The sequence below is a fragment of the Pinus tabuliformis genome, chromosome 1_1 (assembly GCF_031772625.1).
Source record: "Pinus tabuliformis cultivar Carrire ecotype Pingquan chromosome 1_1, CPIR1, whole genome shotgun sequence".
Taxonomy (NCBI): domain Eukaryota; kingdom Viridiplantae; phylum Streptophyta; class Pinopsida; order Pinales; family Pinaceae; genus Pinus; species Pinus tabuliformis.
In genome coordinates this window covers 795,619,248-795,636,926 of record NC_142297.1, presented here as the reverse complement: position 1 = coordinate 795,636,926, position 17,679 = coordinate 795,619,248, and the positions used below count along the sequence as shown (strand labels likewise).

Genomic DNA, 17,679 nt, shown 5'->3' with positions numbered 1-17,679 from the left:
TCACATTTGTTTTCGTTCTCTTTTAGAAAATAGATGCCTTAGTTTGCTCGTGTGACATGCTCCCTTCATTGTGACCTCGCTCTGTCTAGGGGAGTTCATTCCTGCAGGATTCAGGATTCACCCTCACTTTCTATATATTCACATTCATGCTGTTATTTCTAGGAAGGAAAAACCCCAAGCACTCATTGGCTTGTATTACTTGATATACACTTTAGGCCCATTGACCCATCTTTGGTCACCTCTCGAACTGAACATTAATGTAATTTCTATCTTTCCATCTTTCTCAACTCTCATCTGTTATCTTGACTTGAATGACTGCATGTTTGGAAGAGCGGATATAAACATGCTTCGAAGTTCTAGCACGGAGAATATGCCCAAATTTCACTAGCAGTGGATTAAATGACTGAAAGGTGCATTATTGGTTGCATTCTCCCCACAGAAAAAGTGAAAGCAAACTAAAAAAATATTTACGCACATCACATATTTTGAACTTACGGGATCATATAAAGCTGCACAGATCATGCCTCCTGTCAGATATAAAATGCCAGACTAGTCGTTGCAGATCTAAAGAGAAAACAAAACCACGTCAAATAGGCTAGCAGAACAGTACTAGCTAACAGTCCCTTGGAAATAGAAATAACGGACCTTGATCCTTCACTATAAAGTCAAATTTATAGCAAATATGCCACAGTTTGAACCATTTCATTCAGCTCAGATCTGCACTATCATTAAAATTATTTCACAAGAATGGAGATGCTTAGCATCATTACATAAAAAAATTACATCGTTACAGGAGTCCCCAAGAAAAGTGAGGACAAAGAATTCTTTAAATATTTGTCAATACAATCATGCAATGAATATGCAGCTTTCTCGTGCTGCTTTGGACATAGCAAGATTTTACATTGACAAAGCATGGCATGATGGCACAAAATTGGCACATTATCATGACCACACTGGGCCAACAACCTCTGCTTTCAATCATATTGCCTTTGTACAAAATTCAGGATATAATTCAGAAACATCTAGTCCTTCCTGTCAAGGAAGTTTGCTTGGTCTCCCTGCATGTTGAGAACTGCACCATGTGCACCTCGAAGATTGCTTGATGTATGCTTCATAATAGAGTAGTGAGCATCAAAAGTAGCTTTTAGTTGTCCACAAGTTGCTTTAATCCACTCCTCTGCTAAACTGGTCGGCACACTATCCTGACCATCCTTCCCATGCTCCTGAATCACTGGCCTTATTTTATCATAAAAAGAACTCAATTCCTCTGTTGCAGCACTCTTTGCTTGCTGAAAAAATTAAAAATTAAATACTATTAAAGATCCAAACAAATATGAAACAACTAAATAAGCAGTGAAAATAAAACAGTTACCATACAACTAAATAAGCAGTGAAATTAAAACAGTTACCATAGAACAGGATACAGAAAACTATCATTTTGGGGGGACACCTATATTTTCATGTTATGAATGACCTGGTTGAATTTTTGACAAATAAACTATAGCCAAGTTTCAAAACATTTGATTTTTCAACTTCATCTTAACTTATTAGTCTGAGAAAAACTGTTAAATTGAGTTTATTCTTCTAATAATGTCAAACATTTGGCGATTATTTAGAGGTAGATTCAAACTAAGGAAACCGAGATGCAATTATGGTGCAACTACAATATCCTAGAAAGGACTACTAATTCACATCCCAACTACAATATCCAGATGCCACGATAAGAAAAGGAATCATTGTTACTCAATAAAAAAGGCAAAGGATTGATCCATTCTTATTTCAATAACATGATGTTATAAGCTTGACTTGCTAACTGATTATTATCTTACAAGACAATAAACATGAGAAGCCACTGACAAACACACAGAAAAATCCAAAAAATGTTGAACATTCACTGTTGATGCCATAAAATGAACCATAAGAACTCCATGGAGCAAGAAATTGTCTTCGAACAAAACTCAAAAATCCCCAAATTGGATATCAGGTAATTCCTACCTCTGCTTCCAAAACTTCTTCACGTGCTTCCTTTGAAGGTAAAATCTGAATAATGAACTCTGCACTGATCCTTTTATTCACGAAATGCTTTGATTGCTGACATGAAAAATATAAAGATTTCTTACATGGCAAAACCATCTGTGGATCTAAAGGGTAATTCAAAGCTACATTGGCAGATTCACTTTCAGATACTCTTGCATCCTTACTCATAGGACATTGTTCACTGTTTTCCATATCAACTTTCATTCGATCTGGTGTTGATTCAATATCCCCTTTCCTTTTCAATAGCCACCTCATTCTGATCTAATGCCCCATTTATCATTTCTCGTTTCTCATAAGAAATTGCAGTTTCTGGCACATCCAGCAAAGTCAACCTTTCCTTGCTTACTGAGACATCAGAAGAGTTGTTCTCTTTCTTTTCACTGACTGTATATGAAATGGAATCGCAGCTGATTCTTCCTAATCCACCTGCAGGTTGAGAAATAGAATGCCTTTCTGCAGCTGCAATTTTTAGTTTCTTGCACACCTTTGCCCGTTTCAAGAAATTGGACAGTGGTTCATCCTCATCAGAGTCATAAAGTGGGACATTTTCTACCGAGTACCTGGGTGCTCATAGCCAACAATGACCAAGTGCAGTAACGATAATGTTAGACTGGGACAAACTTATTAAATATAATAAAATAAACTTCAACCCATAAATGACAAAATTCAATATCAATTTTTTTGAAATTCCAAAGGCACTTTGAATGAACTAAATAAATCTACAAGAGAAAGATGTGTCTCATTTTTAAAAAAATCGATTTTCTTATCAAATTAAAAGTTTAACAGGATAACAGATAAGAGAAGCCTGAAGCTAAAAACATAGCATCATGGCTCTTCCTCCAAAGTTGTGGCATTCAAGAAAAATCATCTACCCTGCATAAATGAATAACAAATGCTTCAAAGATAACCTGGCAGAGCAAGGTGCCATAAATATGACGTGGCCTATAACAAATGCTTCAAAGCTAACCTGGCAGAGCAAGGTGCCATAAATATGACGTGGACTAGAGATACAGAACAGCAAAATCAATGTCCTCCACAAAATAATATCTTCATTACACTTTTGATTTGGTAGTCATCTAAGTCACAGGACACGTCCTCCAAGGTCCCGTGTCCCGTATTTTACGTATCGGACACGAAAACGACCCTAAAACGTGTCAAAAACGTTTTTCATCGTGTCCTGTAAAATGTAAAACGTATTCGCCAGTTTTCGTCGTGTCTTGCATCTAGAAAACGCGTATTCTGTTGATAGAAAACGTTGCCTACATAAGCTGCAATTTTTTTTGAAAGAAACAAATAATTTTTGAGTGGGGCAACTTAATGATCAAGTCTAGGCCTTAGTATTGATATGTTATTCATGGTAATGTTAAATTCTTAAAGTAAAATCATTTTCATCCTTTTACTTAAATTTTTAACATTACCATGAAATGACTGAGGATGTTTGAGAGTGGTTCCGGCCTCATTGGATTTCATATGGAAAAAGTAGAATTTTAGATTTCATTCAAAATGCAGCAGACTTATCAGTTTTCCAAGATTTCAGGGTTGGGAGATTGTAATGTTTCCAGGTGACACCACCTGCCCGGGCTACCCCTGCCACCAGTAGAGGACGTGGTCTACCCATAGTTTTAAAAACCGGCCACAAAAACCGGTAACCGGTCTAACCGGCCGGTTAGAGGCCTGGCCGGTCCGAACCGGCTTAAAAAACCGGTTAGATACCTCATGTGCCCGAAATCTGGCCCTAACCGGTCAAAACCGGCCGGTTTAGGGCAAAACCGGCCGGTTTGTAGCAAACCGGCCGGTTTATGGACAGCCCACCGAATTATGACAAAAAGTGCAGCGGTTTTGTGGTTTAGGGGTTTTGGGGGTGAGGGAAAGGTATTTTCCCTCCAAAAACACCCTCACACTTGCTATAAGAGACCCCTCTCACTCTCATTTATCTCACACAACTGATTTGGAGTGTTTGTGAGTTTGTTTGTGAGCTTGGAGAGTGTGGAGTTTTTGCTGAAGTAGTCATCTTGGAGTTGGAGTTGGAGCTATTTTGGAGATAGTGTGTAGCTGTCAGTGGAGTTGCCATCTTCAAGAGGAGGCTAAGGGAGCTAGTTTGCATTTCCAGGTAAGGATTTGCACTTGATAATTCCTCATTTGAGTCTGTTGTCCATGAATTTTTTTTTTTGTGTTATAAACTTCTCACTTCTATGATCTACCATCCAGGGAGTCATCATGCCTCCAAAAGCCGAAGATACTGCATGGGCTCATTGTGATATGATTGATGGCAAAATGATCTGCAAATATTGCCAAAAATCCATTCAAGGAGGGGGTATTAACAGGTTCAAGCAACACTTGGCTGGGATAGGAGGCCATGTAAAGCCATGTGGAGCACCAAATGAAATAATAGGGCATATTAGGGCAGAATACCTTCAGAAGTTTGAGACTCAAGTCACTGAACCAATAGAGAAGTTTGTGGCTACACAGTTTGGGAGTCGAGACTCAACCAACTGAGTTTGATCATGATGACTGAGACTCATGAGAAGTTTCAACTTCAAGTGATAATGTTGATCACTATTATAGTATTACTATTATCATATATGTAGAGTCTAGACCAGTGTTTTACGACTCCGACTCGGCCGAGGATCGACTCCGACTCCGACTCGGTAATGACTCGGCCTAGTCGATTTCAATGACTCGGTCGTTGTAAAAAATACATTAAATATTTATTTTTTTATAAAAAAACATAATTTTAAAGATTTTCATTCATGTTTCCAAAGTCCAAACACACAGCATTATAATATAGATGGAAGACAACATATGATCAAAGTAGGCTCATGAACCAATCCATTATATCAAAATGGTACCCAATGGCAATACATAGTCAACTGTCATACATGATCAAAGACTCAAAACAAAATACAAATAACCAAGGAGGCTAGAAATGGCCTCTACAACAAAAGTAAAATGTGATGGTGACCAGACTCCAATACTAGTACTACTGCAGCACTGCTAGCAGCTACACTACTACTGGCTAGTAGCTACTGCCAGAGGAGCCAAGATCATCTCGACCAATCTCTGGAGTCTGGATCATCATCATCAGAACAGTGAAAAAAATATACAGTAGCTCTAGGTGTCAAGGTAAGGGTTTCAATTTGTATTCCTTTGTGTGTTCCAAATTTCCAATGGAATTTGTTTGGGTAATTCTTTGAGTATAATTTCAAAACTTTATTGTATTTTTGATCCGTTGGTGTTGTTTTACCTTGAGTCTAGGGTTATTTTAAATTTTTATCCTTAAGATCTGTTCTCTTCCTTTTTCCCTTGTGATTCGGTTGGGATTCCTTTTCAATTGCACACCCAGAATTTTATTACAGACCTGCTCCAAAGAACTCGACATCCACTAACAATGAACTACAGGACTTATGCTTGACTGTGGATAATCATTTGCACTGAAAACTCAAGTAAAGTGTTTAGGGCTCGGACATGTGTAGTAGGGCTTGAGGAAAAGTTATATTAACTGCAGATTTTAGGCCTTATAACCAGCAGCATAGTACTGTTTAGGTCCTTTTTGCATTAATTTGTTTTGTAACTTTGAGTCTCTTAGGTATTCTGTTGAGTGCAAGAGTAGGCCCTCATCCAGGGCATCGTTTGACATTTCAATTGTAATTTGGACGATACCTTATATATAGACTGATATATAGAATCTAGATATCAGATTTACTAGCTGTAATAAGATCTGTACATTAAACAGATATGAAGAACCTGGGATCATTGTCCCCAACCATTTTGAATATAAAAGATAAAAGAATAAATGTGGGCTCTGGTACCAGGGACAATGATCCACTTACAAAGATATTCAATAAAGCCCTTTCTGGGGATGTATATTAAATACGCAATTATGTAATATCAATCATCATCAAATTACTTCTAATATTTTACACAAATCTTGCCTCAACACAAAATTGAACAATCTACAAGACTTGTCTCATACCTTGATCCATTTGCAGATGAAAGATGTGCCCTTAGATTGCTTCAGAATCTAACAAATGTTCTGCCCTAAGAATCACTTCTGAAGACCATTGAAGATACTGTTGATGTGTGCTTCAGATCTATAGTGCCAGGCTCAAAGCGTTGATGTGAAAAGTGAGCCTCTAATTAGTTCAGACTCTCAAATGTTCTGCCCTTAAAATGATCTTCTTTCCAGTGAATTAGGGAAGTCTCATCTATGTATTTTCTTCTGTCACTGATGTATCTCTGATTGCAATCTCAGAAGAGGTCACAAATTCCTTCAATAGCCTACACTTCTGCTTTAGCTTTTTACTTCATGAAATTGCTCCTTCACAATGACCTCAGTGATAACTCCAGAACTGTCCTGAAGGAATTCTGTCCAACAGACCTCCTCAACTCTTTTTCTTTTCTTTTCTTTCAGATCTCTGGATTATGCCTTAATACAGCCTTCAATCAGATTCAAATAAATCTTAGAAATCTGATCTCATATTACACTTCTCAGAAAATAATAGGTTTCTCAAATTAGTCTGCAACAGGATTACTTCAGCAAAGGTTAGTCTGTTCAAAGTTTTATATATGGCATATTTCGATTCCATATTAAAACATATGTGACTTAAACTGCATTAAACAGTTTGGAATCCTTAAACTCCATTAAACATTTGAAAAATACCAAAAAAATGAATTTTTTTATGTCTTTTATGCCTGCCCAGCCGGTTTTCATTGACCCGGCCTGGTCAATACGGACTCGGCCTGGTTGACCGAGTCAACTATGACACGGCTTGGTCATTGGATGACTAGGCCGAGTCATAGTTGACTCGGCCAACCTAGCCGGTTACTTGGCCTGGTCGTAAATTTTTTTATTGGCTCGGTTTGACCAGGCTGTTTCCGAGTCAACTCGGCCTGGTTGTAAAACAATGGTCTAGACTGAAGTCTTGTAGTAGGCCACTGGCCCCATAGTTTGTAGGCTTTATTTTTGCACTCTATTGGCCATTTAGAGCCTCATTGCTTATGTATTTTGTCGATGATATGTATTGCACTCGGTGCCATTTTGATATATTCACCTTTAAGGCTTTACATGGTATATCAATGAGCAATCTTTGCATATTTTGTCTCTATTGGCTTGGAATCATGGTTTTAAATCTTAAAAATAGTTTTTTTCATTAAAAAATAATTATTTAATGTATTTTTCTAAAACCGGTTCGTTTAGACCAAACCAGTCCCGGTTAGACCGGTTCCGGTCGGTAAACCGGTTCATTAGGTGGACCGGTCCGGTCACCGGTTCCGGTTTTAAAAACACTGGGTCTACCTCCTATAGCTCCTACTTCTAGTTCTTCAGCTTCTAGAGCATAGCAAACTCCACTGCAAATTCCACCAGCACCAGCATCTACATCTAGAGGGAAAGGGAAAGCTGTGGCATTTTCTCGCAAGAGCGGTAGAGGAAATCAATAGGATTAGACTTTAGTTATTTTCTTATGTGCTTGTAAGTTGTACATGAACAATGAACATTGAATATTCAAGAATCAAGACCAAGCATATCACATTCTAATTTCTAAATAGTAAATTTTGATTCTATTTATTTTTTTTAAGTGAACTATGAACTTTGAGAAGTAATTATATTTTAATTTGATTAGATAAGCTGCAACCTGCAATTCAATATGGATAAAAAAACTATATTTCGGTGTGTGTGTGTGTGTGTGTGTATATATATATTAAATATATATAAAACGTGTCCCCCGTGTCCTGTTTCCAGGTCGTTGCGTTTCGTATTGAATACTCGTATTTACGTGTCCTCCGTGTCTCGTGTCCTCGTGTCATGTGACTTAGGTAGTCATTTGTTAGTGTTCAGTCCTCTAGTGACTTTGAGTAGTCTTTAAACCCTTGGTTTCAAAATCCAGAACAAATAAGAACATGATACTTTAGAAGGACATCAACATCACCTGGGCACTGCCCAGTCTTTGCTATGCATGGATCTATCTGATGGTTTCCACTGGATAACTGAAGTGAAAAGTGTGACCCAACCAGTTAACATGTTTGATAGGTACAGGATATAGGGGGAAACAGAAACTATGTATAGGCACTAAAATTATGAAAAATAACACTCCAAATCTTGGCAGACTTCAAATGTCTAAATTTTTTTTTTCTTAGCTGCAAATGATTTGCCATTTATATGAGTGAAAAGTGTGACCCAACCAGTTAACATGTTTGATATGTACAGGATATGGGGGAAACAGAAACTATGTACAGGCACTAAACTTATGAAAAATAACACTCTAAATCTTGGCAGACTTCAAATGTATAAGAAAATAATTTCTTAGCTGCAAATGATTCGCCATTTATATTTGCATTCGCTTCTGTATTTACATAAGTATGAAAAATCTACAGTCCATTGGGCTGTGGTCTAGATGTAACTTTAAGTGTCACTGCAGGTGCTTACCACCATAGTGACCTAGGTTCGAGTTCCAGTCAGCATGCCCCACCTGATAAAAGGATGTGATAAATCAAAAAAGGACCATGTTTACATTGGTATTGTATTGATTGTACCCACTACGATGTTTCATAGCTTCCTCCCAAACAAATTACGCTATTAATAATTATGCTTGTACCCACTACTATTAATAATTATGCAGCTCTGGCAAATGATCATCTAGCATTAAATGATTAATAACCATTCTGTTATATTAATTTTCAGAAATTACTTAGCTCTCGGCTCTGGCAAAATATCAATAATTAAAAACTTTATCTGGCATTAAATAACTAAAAACCATTCTATTAAATTAATATATAGGAATATCTTAGGTCTCTTTCAAAGTGAACTAGCTTATGATCATTATTACAAAAGGTTGTGAAACTAATACCCGGTCAGCTTGAGAAACTAGCAAAAAATTAAAAACTCAAAATACTGTTGAATTTTGAAGCTATGGTCAAGTTTTAGCCCTCCAAATATATAGGAAATGATAAATATAAGTGAGAATTCTGTGATGTTCCAAACTAGAAAATACAGTAAATATTAAATACATTCATTAGACTACAGCAAGGAAATTCACACATGCAAGCACAAATTTACACAAGCATATATAAATCAGTGAACCATAGAATAGCAGCCATAAATCTGAGCCATTTTATTGAATTTCAAACTAGAACTGAGTACAATGGAGTGAAATGATAAAACTTGGACTTGCTACTGCAAGCGTGCAATACCCAGGCAAGGAATTAAAAGTTAAATCTCCACTGAAAATGGCTCAATCTGTCCAGACTCCAAATGCACTGCCCAGAAATTTCTGTTGTTGCTATTACTGCTGCTGGAGGCAAACTGTAATATGAACCCTCAAAACTGATCGAAAATTTCTGAAAAATTGGAGGGAGGGCCCCTCACACCCCAACCAACAAAACCCAGAAATCTTTTGGGTTAATTCCAGCTGACCTGGAATGCTAAAAATAGTGTGAAATTCCCAGCTAATGGGTTTGGTGTCGAATCAAAATCTCTGCTGCAATAATAACTCCAATTCCTCCCTCAAACTGCTGGAAATTCCTCTGCAAAATTTCTCAGGAAATAAGTGTGAAATGACAGCCCAGCTCCTGGACAAATGGCCACTCCAAATCTTTGTGCTGAAGAAGCCCATAAAACCCCTGCGCAGGCCCTAGTGATGAGAAATTCAGCCCTCAAAATAGCAGTGTTCTCAGCCCAGAAAACCTCCAAGGAAATACTCATCCTCCACAAGGAAATTTCTATGCAAATTCTCTAGCCCGGAATCCACCAAATGCCTGCTCTCCCAAGCTCCATGAATTCATCTACTGCGTCCTCGAACTCGCACTACCTGAATGATCACTGCAAATTGGCCTCCAAATGCCAGATTTTGCTCTCAAATGCTCTTCTAGTGTCGCACTCGAAGTTGACTGAAGAAGAGATGGAATTCCCACTTGGAAATTCCTTGTGCTAAACAACACTAGTTGACTTGGCTAAGCAACTCAAGCAAACTCTCTAGTTCTGAAAATGAAATGCCAAAAGATGCAAAAATGAGGCTCTTCTCTCCCTTTTATAATTGTTGCTCTCCTCTTCCTTGTGGGCTCCACTAATTCGACCTCCCTTCTCATCTCTTTCCTTGAGGTTCGATTTTTCCTAAGGGGTTTGATTTCCCTTCTTGAGTGGCCCCCACAATCCATTATCACTTTAATTTATCTTTTTCCTAAGTTTAGCCTTCTTTTCTCTCCATAAATTAAATTGTGCCTCCACAACCCACTTTTCTTAAGTTTTTATGCCAAAATATTTATTAATCACCAAAATTGCAAAATTGAGAATTCTACTTAGCAAAATTATTTATTGGGGACATGATAGTCCTCCCTCCTTAATGTTGCTTGTCCTCAAGCAACTGCAATGTTGAATGTTGTAGAACTTGTTCTCCCTCCCAACTGGCATCCTTCCCCGTGATAAGATACTCGTTGATAGTCCTGTTCCTTGGCCTACTTTCCCTCTCCTGCAAAATGGCCTCAGGTATCAAAGTCAAGTGTCCCTCATCATCCAAAGGTGGCAACTCTGTTGCAGCTATAACATGTTGTCCCAAGACCTTTTTCAGGGAAGACACATGGAACACATTATGCACCTTGCTCCCTAGTGGAAGCTCAAGCTCATAGGCCACCTCTACAACTCGTCAGATCATCCTGTATGGCCCATAAAAACGTGGTTCGAGCTTCTCAACTCCCTTTTGCTTCAGTGTAGACTTCCTGTACAGTTGGAGACTTTCAAGTTTCCGACCTCAAAATGCCTCTCCACACAGTGTTTGTCTGCATACATCTTATGTTGGTTTTGCACTACCTGTAAGTTGTCTTTGAGAGCCATTAAGATCTCTTGGCTCCCCTATATCCAATCCTTTGCCCGAGGGCCTCAACTGTCTACAAAAATCATTTCAATGAATGATAATGCATCATAACCATAAAGGGCACAAAAAGGTGACATATTGATGGGCATATGGTGAGCGGTGTTGTAGCAATACTCTCCCAAGTGAAGCCACTTCACTCATGCGCGTTGTTGCCCAATCGTAGATAACCTTCCAGTAATTTGTTCATGATCTTTGTTTGCCCATCTATCTAGGGGTGGTAGCTAGTGCTAAGAGTGAGCCCAATGCCCACCAATCTGAATAACTCATGCCAAAATGCCTCAATAATTCTATTGTCCCAGTAGCTGATGATGGTCTTGGGAAGACCATGCAACCAAAATACCTCCCTGAAAAAGAGCTCGACTACCTGTGAGGTTAACGATCTAGAGGGAATGGCGAAGAAATGAGCAAGCTTGGTCAATCTGTCCAACACCAAATGTTGACAATCATGTCCCTGCATAGCTGGAAGTCCCGTTATGAAATCCATAGAGATGTTCTCCCACTTCCTCTCTGGAATTGTAAGGGGCTAAAGTAAGCCAGTTGGATGTGTTTGTTGCCCATTGTTCATATGACAAACACACTCTCGAACATACTCAAAACATCCTCCTTCAGGCCTCTCCAAATGAAATGCTCCCAGATGGTCCGGTAGGTTTTAAAAACCCCTAATGCCCAGTTAACGGTGAATCATGAGCCGCCTGTAAGATCCCCCTCCGCAATTGTGAGCCTAGCACCAAATAGATATTATCCTTGTCATAAATCACCTCATCCATCACTCTATGCATGTCATCCCTTGAAGTACCACCCAAGATCTCACATGCATGTTGATCTTTGGAGCACTCCAATAACTGCGCCTTCCAATCCTGAGTGATGTCCATCAGTGAGAGTGTCACAGGCCTCCTCGACAAGGCATCAACTACTATATTATGCTCGCCCTTGACATACTCTATCTCAAAATTGTAGACCTAGACCTTGTTGGCCCACTTTTGTTGCCTCTCTTGAAGCTCCCTCTAATCCAAAAAGAATCAAAGACTATTGCGATCAGTTTTCACCTTAAACTCGTTACCCACCAAGTACTGCCAAAATTTGGCCAACGTGTGCATTATGGGAAACATCTCCTTTATCATAAATGGAATACAATCTCTCATGAGGTTGCAGCTTCCGGCTCTCAAATGCAGTTGGGTGGCTTCCTTGCTTCAAAACTTCCCCAATAGCATCTCTAGATGCATCGCACTCCAACACAAAGGGTCATGAAAATTTGGTAAAGCCAAGACCGAACAATTGCTCATCACCCTCTTGAGGCACTCAAAAGCCTCCTGTGCCACGTTTGTCCACTTGAATGCTCCCTTCTTTGTCAAGTCTGTGAGGGGTACTGCCAACTGAGCGAATCCCTTCACAAACCGCCTATAGTAAGTACATATACCCAAGAAACCTCGCAGCTCCATCACATTCCTGGGTGTAGGCCAATAGAAAATGGCTCTCCTGATGGAACCTAACTCCATCCTCCCCAATCACATGTCCCAAATATAACATCTTTATCAATCCAAACTCGCATTTAGACATATTGGCATAGAACTGTTGCTCCTCCAAGATGCACATGACCTCCCCAAAGTGTTGCAAATGCTCCTCCCACATTTCGTTCTATATCAGAATATCATCAAAGAATACCAACACCAACTTGCGTAATTGCTTGCAGAACAAATGTTCATGTGAGACATAAAAGTATTTGGTGTGTTTCTTAGCCCGAAGGGCATCACCAAGAACTCAAAATGCCCATAATGACATTGAAATGCAGTGTTCGGGATATCCTGCTCTCTCACACGAATCTAATGGTATCCTGAATGCAATTCTATCTTAGAGAAGTATTTAGCTCCTCTAAGCTTGTCCATCAACTCATCGATGCATGGGATCGAGTACCTGTTCTTCAGTGTCTTCTTGTTCAAGGCCCTATAATCAATGCACATGCGAAGTGTCCTATCCTCCTTCACTAGCAACCCCAGACCCTTGACAACAATATCATCCAAGCACAAGTCAAGCCCTTTCAAGATTTCTTCTTGCAGCACTTCATCCTCCTTCTTCCAACACTTTGTCTTTCTTCCTTCAGCACTTCTTCCGGCAACTGTAGAGACCTTCTATTGTACACTCTAGAATGTTCCTTGACCTTTTCTTCCTTCGCTTGTGATGGAGCCTTTCTAACTTAAGGAGATGACCTTGTTGTCTCCCAACTGAGCCTTCTTCTCTTTCACAAATATTGCATACTTGGAGCAGCAGTAATGCAGCCCTAGTTCCTCACACGTGTGAGGGAATCTCCTCACAAAAACTATGTCAAACTTCTCCTTCTCCCTTCGCTTGTATAGCCTTCTTCCACGCTTGAGTGAGAGGCCTTGTAGGCCTAGTTTCAACCCTAATCAATGAGATACAATTGACTGTAGGTTACTGTTGTTATAGCCGCAGAGACAGCGCTTCTTTCTTTGCACGTGTGGCTGTAAATGGCCCTTTAACACTTTGGTTTGCTTCCTTCTTTCTTCGCTGACTTGGAGACCCTTTTCTTGTCTTCTTATTACCCCTTACTTGGCTTCCTACCTTCGCTAATTTCAGAGATGATAGCTTGACGTTGAGAGGGAGTGGACAACCTCTATATATAGAGGAGTGACCTCCTTTAGGTCGACTTGATGTCCTTAGGCCAGCTTGACATATATAGCTCGATTGTTGCTTTGGAGGAGGCTTGACTTTGCTTGGAGGGTTATTCTTTGACTCTTATACAAACATATGCATGGAATAACTTTGCCCTTAAGGTCTTCAATCATTTTCTTTTGACTCCTTGACTCACCTATAAAACTTAACATGTGCTAGACCTATTTCGATGAGCAAGAAACTCATTGACATATATTATAAAAATAATATTTCTTTTCTTGAATAAGTACAAATATCAAAAGTACATTTACAAAGACCGAACCTAGTTACATTCCTTCAACAGTCTCATCATCAAGTTGTCCATGCCCAACCTCCTTATGTAGTTGTCTAGCATCTCTTCCCCCTTGGGGTGCAGCGTGTTTGATGTGTAAAGGAGCCTTGGTCTTTAGCAAGGCGTCAATCATGTCCCTAGCTCTAAATATGGCATCCAACAATGTCGCGAAACTATAGGCCCTCACCCAACCATGTAGGGGATCCATTAGCCCCACAACAAACAACATAATCAACCAAGTCTCTAAAATACTTGTAGCCATCATGGCCAATCGCTGGAACTCTGATATGTAGGCCTCAAGACTACCAATCTGTCTCAAATGTGCCAACTCTCTGATGTACAACTTGGGGTCCTTCCTGTCAAACCTCTCGATCAATCACCTGGTGAACTCAATATAGGAAGGAATGTGTATGTGCCCAAGAGTCATCAGGCCAAGGTACAGAACTTGCCAGGGCATGACCGCAATGGAGATGTGGGTTCTAGAGAAGGATGTGGGAGCCAAATGCAGGGTGGCAAATCGGATAGCATTAGTCTCTCGCATGGGGTTCAAATGGAGATAAATGTCCAGCTTCTAGACCCACACTCTAGCTGAGCTCTTGGCTAACCCATCAAAATATGGAAATGTGACCCATCCATACTACCTTCTACAACTCCTGGTTCAACTATCCTCCTTTGTAAGATGTTCTAGCCTCAGTCTTACGTCTCTCCTCGAGGTGTGTAAACTTCCCAAAATACATGACACACTGAATCCTAGGATCCAACCCCTCATACTCATCAATCCACGTCTCCACAGATTGCACCAAATCTGCAACAAGATTTGGTTCTCTCTCTCTCTCTAGCTCATCCATAAATTGTGACATAATGGGGCAACTAGCCTGGCCCATCAAGAAAAGTATGCTCATGCATGTGGTGGCTCCCACATCCTTCTCTAGAACCCACATCTCCATTGTGGTCATGCCCTAGCAAGCTTTGTACTTGCAAGGCCATCATCTGTTGCATCATATCTATCATCAATTGGCCCTACCTCAAAATCTGTTGATTTAACCTCAACAGCTCGTCCATAACTTGGTTCTGACCTCCTTGCCCTGGGTGCTCATTACCATCCTCCCTGGCCCTCCATGTGTTTTCTACCATTGTCAAGCTCTGCATCAGAAAATGATCAGGTTCTTCTCCTCTACCATGTCCTCTTCCTCTGCCTTTGCCTCTTTGGAAGACTACGCCTTGGTATCTGGGTGGCATCACCTACAAATTTTATCCCACACTGGCCAAGAATAGGCTCTGATACCACTGTGATGTCCCAAACTAGGAAACATAGAGAATATCAAATACGCACAAGACTACAGCAAGGAAATTCACACATGCAAGCACAAATTTACACAAGCATATACAAATCAGTGAACCATAGAATAGCAGTCATAAACCTGAGCCATTTTATTGAATTTTACAATGGAACTGAGTATAATGGAGTGAAATGATAGAACCCAGGCTTGCTACTACAAGTGTGCAATACCTAGGTGAGGAATTGCAAGCGTGCAATACCCAAGTGAGGAACTAAGTAAAATCCAATGTTGCGAAAATCGCGATTTTTTCCCTGAAACGATTAAATCAAAGATTTTTTTTCATTTTGAATAAATCGCTTCCCAAAAAATCTTACTTTTTGTATTTTTTTTAATTTTTTAATTTTTGTATTTTTTATTTTGTCGATTTTTACTGATTTTATCCCAATTTTTACGATTTTTTCTTTTTTCCAGACCCTCACTGATTTAACCCCGATTGCGATTATCGCAACATTGGCAAAATTTCCAATGAAAATTCCTTAATATGTCCAAACGCATTGCCCAAAAATCAAATTTTGCTACTACTACTGAAGGCAAACTGTAATATGAACCCTAAAAACTGATCCAATAATTCTGAAAAATTAGGAGGCTCCTCACACCCCAACCAACAAAACCCAGAAATCTTTTGGGTTAATTCCAACTAGCTTGGAATGCCCAAAATACTACAAAATTCCCAGCTAATGGGTTCTACATCTAGCCAAAATATCTCTTGCAAAAATAGCTCCAATTCCTCCCTCAAGCTGCTGGAAATTCCTCTGTAAAATTTCTCCAAAAATATGTGTGAAACGCCAGCCCAACTCCTGCACAAATCTCCATTTCAAATCCATGCACTGAAGAAGCCCAGAAAACCTGTGCGCAGGCCCTAGTGATGAGAAATTTGACCCCCAAAATAGCAGTGTTCTCAACCTGAAAAAACTCCAAGGAAATACTCATCCTCCACAAGGAAATTTCTCTACAAATTCTCTAGCCTGGAATCCACCAAATGTTTGCTCTCCCAAGCTCCACGAATTCCTCTACTGCATCCTCCTAAAACTCGCACTAGCTGAATGATCACTGCAAATTGGCCCTTCAAACGTCGGATTCTACTCTCAAATCCTCTTCTAGAGTGACACTCGAAGTTCAATGAAGAAGAGATGGAATTCCTGCTTGGAAATTCCTTGTGCTAAACAGCACTGGTTGACTTGGCTAAGCAGTGCAAGAAAACTCTTTAGTTCTGAAAAAGAAATGCCAAAAAGATCCAAAAATGGGGCTTTTCTCTCCCTTTTTTAAATGTTGCTCTCCTCTTCCTTCTGGGCTCCACTAATTCGACTACCATTTTCATCTCTTTCCTTGTGATTCGATTTCGCTTTTTGAGTGGCCCACACAATCCATTATCACTTTAATTTATCATTTTCCTAAGTTTAGCCTTCTTTTCTCTCCAAAAATTAAATTGTGCCTCCACAACCCACTGTTCATAAGTTTTTATGCAAAAATATTTATTAATCACCAAAATAGCAAAATTGAGAAATGTCCTTAGCAAAATTATTTATTGGGGACATGACAAATTCCAAGTTGGCTTCAAAAGAGGTAATTTCAATTTTTGAAATTAAATTTTATGTCTCCAACAGTTCAAGTCGGCCTGACCCTTTAATCACACCTATTCGGGCTCATGAGATGACTAGATATGTGCTACTCGATTTCCTCCTCAACCCACCAATTTGGATCACACAATAATAATATCTTCTGTCATCTACGCGAAAGAAAAAAAAAGACCGAAATTGACCGAGACAGTCCAGCACCTGGCCGAACTATTGTTATCTCTCTGTTTGACCTCGCACGTGTGAAAGGAGGCTGAAATTCTTCTAGGCATTTTGTTGGAAGCAGACAGAATTTTCTGTGGAAGAGCAGCAGCCTGAAATTTGGCCTAGTTGACCAGAATTGACCGAATTCTCTGAGCAGCAGTTCGACTTGCCTTGTCGATAGTTTGACCTGGTTTGACCTGGGTTTTGTTGCTGGTCCATTTGACTTTATTTTGACCGGAGAGGTCACATCGTATCTCTTGTTGAATTGAATAATTTCTCTAAGAAAAGGTTGTTTGCTTTTTCTCTAGAAGAGGGTTTCTTCTTGTGTCTGTGTATCATTGTTCTATTGTGATCTCTCTGTCCTACTGCACTTTATGGTTGAATTTCTCAAGTTTCAAAAATTTGGGCTTGTATCTATTGTACTTGAAAAATTAACAAATACAAGAAATCTTATGCAGAAAAAACAATAATTATCCATCAATTCATCTCATCTAATATTATAATATAAAATTTGGAGTTCAAAATTTGTCTTGAGAACTGAAACATAGACCAAAATTGCAAATAGCCTGCAATCCATCAAATAATACCAAGTTCAGCTACTTATCAATTATATTTGCATAATCATCATACAATCATAAACTCAAAATTTACAATGTCTCCAATCTCATCTCTCATTTATGAGAATACCTAACAAATGCCCT

The 17,679-nt window shown here is 39.3% G+C and overlaps 1 pseudogene across 1 annotated transcript in view; it reads right to left on the bottom strand.

Annotated features, from left to right (window-relative positions):
• Positions 1-631: 631 nt before the first annotated feature.
• LOC149216393 (histone-lysine N-methyltransferase ASHH1-like) overlaps positions 632-17,679 on the bottom strand; it is a 164,518-nt pseudogene continuing 147,470 nt past the window's right edge. The window contains exons 10-11 of the transcript XR_016251115.1: positions 1,996-2,597; positions 632-1,289 (exon numbers count right to left, since the gene is read on the bottom strand). The product of XR_016251115.1 is annotated as a histone-lysine N-methyltransferase ASHH1-like (transcript). The remainder of the gene's footprint in view (positions 1,290-1,995; positions 2,598-17,679) is intronic.